This window comes from Leptodactylus fuscus, chromosome 1 (genome assembly GCF_031893055.1).
Source record: "Leptodactylus fuscus isolate aLepFus1 chromosome 1, aLepFus1.hap2, whole genome shotgun sequence".
NCBI classification, from domain to species: Eukaryota; Metazoa; Chordata; class Amphibia; order Anura; family Leptodactylidae; genus Leptodactylus; species Leptodactylus fuscus.
In genome coordinates this window covers 45052230-45055522 of record NC_134265.1, presented here as the reverse complement: position 1 = coordinate 45055522, position 3293 = coordinate 45052230, and positions in this window count along the sequence as shown.

Genomic DNA, 3293 nt, shown 5'->3' with positions numbered 1-3293 from the left:
GAGCTTTCTGATTCCATCTAGAAGATGGGCGACGGTTTACAATATCCAGTAATGATAATTTTATATGCCATGCCGCCAGACACGATGACCACTTATCAGTATTTTATTATAATAGGTCAGTTGTTAACATTTCAAGACTTTTCCCCTTTCCGACTGTGGATTTTAAGTGACTACTGAATATATAACATTGAGATCATTCTTGGGGAACATCTCCAAAACTACTTGAATACGACTTTTTTGTTCTTCTATAAATCATGTACATACTTGAATTTCTTCAATACACTGGATGACTGAAAAATAACGTAGCACTGTATATATATATATATATATATATATATATATATATATATATATATATATATATATTGTATGTTCAGATGTTTGTGTCATTACCTATGATGAGTTTAGTGTCATGGGTAATCATATTTTTTAATAAGTAATTTTTTTTATATGTTAAGTGTCAATATTAATTTTTTTATATGAATAATCTGATTGTAATAAAGTAATGAGGTGAAGCTCCACTTGTTCGTTAATATTGGCTAAACCGAGCCAGACAACATTCTGCTGTCAAAGCACAGGACGAATGCCGATTCGTAATCCGTCAGGTTATTTTTTATTTCCAGAATGTTCTCTATTCTTCTACAAGTTGTATATACTTTCCTATGATTATTTGATAATCAGGTCTTGTTCATTCTGAGTTAATGGAATTTTACTTTATGAAACACTAAGCATAGAACATGCAGAAAATAAAAAAATCTCTATCTATCTATCATCTCATATCTATCTATTATCTCATATCTCTATCTATCTATTATCTCATATCTATCCATCCATCCAATCTATTATCTCATATCTATCCATTCATCTCTTGCTTTCTGTTCATCTTTTATCTCTTGTTAACAATTAAAAATCTCCTACCAACATAGCCAAAGATAAACTGATGGTCTTAGACATGTTTGTCTACATATGGCATCCCAACTAGGTGAAATTAAAGTATTTTGGAGGGGTTGAAAATATTAATGACCTAGCATAAATATAGACCCACCACCAATATGATAATAGTGACCTGACGCCCTCATCGGTTAGCTGTTCTCAGCAGCTACATAGAATGGAGCAGGAAGCAGACGGCTCTGTTCCCTGTGTAGTGGCCAGACCTGGTACTGCAGATCACCTCTTATTGTTTGAATGTTGCTCAAGCGGCGGTGACTCGGTTCTGCCACTAGACAGACAGCACAGCTGTCTGCTTCCTGCTTTATTCTCTATGTACCAACTTGTGCCAGACCTCTACCAATATACTAGTGACCTATCTTTGGGACAGGTCATTAATATTTTTAGCAATATTACCGTATATTCCTATAAAGAAATTTTCCTACGACATTCCAAGGGTAACTTTTACTTTGTCTTTTCTGCTTACATGGCCAAAGTGTGTAATGGATTATTAATGGGCTGCTAGTGCATATGTCCAGTCTAGTTTTACGTAATACTCTTATTCTGGGTTTATCTTTATTAAAGAGGACCTTTCATTACTTTCACCAACTCATTATTCTGATCCTTTAAGGATATTCTTTTTCTCTATCCCTTGCTGTTTTCCGAGCCATCATTGCAGTTTTGGTGCCTGTTATTCTGTTTAGGCTCTCTACTGTCAGATGGACAGTGTCAGGCAGGAGCAGACAAAGGGATGTGCCTGCCTCTGATTTAAAGGGGTTTTCCCATCTTCCTGTTTCAGCAGCGTTTCCTGCTGTCTCTTCTTTTCACTTCCTGTATCCCCTTCCACCAGCTTGCAGAACAGGACACTATAAAGTATCACAATACTTATTATCATTACTAGAAATCTAATATAAATGCAGATCAGATAATATGCACATGCTTATAGAGCATGGACTCAGTGTTGTCTGTATATTTATATAGAGAGAGAACACACAGCAGAGCTGTGTAACTAACAGTGAGTGACCTCACTTGTCCTATCACTCAGGTCCTGCGTTATGGAAACCATGTAAACAATAGGAGGAATAAGTTCACATAGCAGGAAAACAAAGCAGCATTTCTAAAGCAATATATTTCGGAAAAGTCTTCAATTTACATAAGCCACCAGTACAGATTGGATCCTTGAGATGAGAATACCACTTTAACTTTATGAGAGAACTCAGAATCATGTCCCCCTTCTCGGTTCCTGCCTGAGAACACCTACTTGCCATTAGAGGGTCTAGTTACCGTATTGGACACCAATACTAACAGCAGTGTTTGCTCGGGAATAATGGAGGCTAGAGAAAAAATTCCAACTCTGCTAGAATCGGTGGGGAGAAACCTATTCAAGAATGAAAAGAACTAGTTTTGGTGGGGCTAGTGAAAGGCTATCTTAGTGCTGGATAAGAATAAAACTTTTTATTTTTTTGGATACATGCTCCATATATGCACAATTTGTATACTTTTATGAGATGTATAAAGTAGTGTTTCGGGTTTGTTTGTTTTTTTAAATGTATACTACTGAAAATACTGCTTTCACGAAACTGGGTGCGAGCGCCATCACAGACTTTACTACTTCTGGTTTTCCTGCTGTAACTATTGATCATCATATACTGTACATTACAGCCAGGCTATTTTGTAACCACTGAGCAGCAAATACAGGATATTGTAAAATTTCTTGTGTGCTTTCTGCTTTTTTTTATTTTTTTTTTATTTTATATATCGATGATTCTGATCATTTACGTGTATAAAGGAATTACTAAATTCTCTTACATGGGTGTAATGCAGGGGTCTCAAACTCAACTCAGCATGTGGGCCTCAGAGCAAAATCCCAGCCAGTCGGCGGGCCGCACCGTGGCAAATTTAGCTCCACCCACTTTTATGTTGACTCCACCCATTCTCATTCATTTTTCATGTGCCCCCACACTGTATAATCCTCCTACAGTCACCCGTAAACTATGTGTCCCCCCTCCATCTTTCCCCCAGTTACATATACACCCTTCATCTGCCCCCAGATTCATGTCCCTCCATCTCTGCCCCCAGATTCATGTCCCTCCATCTCTGCCCCAGTGTCATGCCATTCTCCCCCCTCCCTTCGTCTGCCCCCAGTGTCATGAGCCCCTTCATTCCACCTCAATGTTTAACACACAAAAAAACACTTACCATCCAACGCTCCCCCGCCGCGCTCTGCAGTTTCACTAATAGACCTGTAGGCGCGATGTGATATGTGACGTCATCACATCGCGCCTATATATGTCCACTAGCCGGAACGTAGCGGCTAGTGGATATAATCATCTCACAATGTATTCAACTCGGATCCGGCGTCCCTA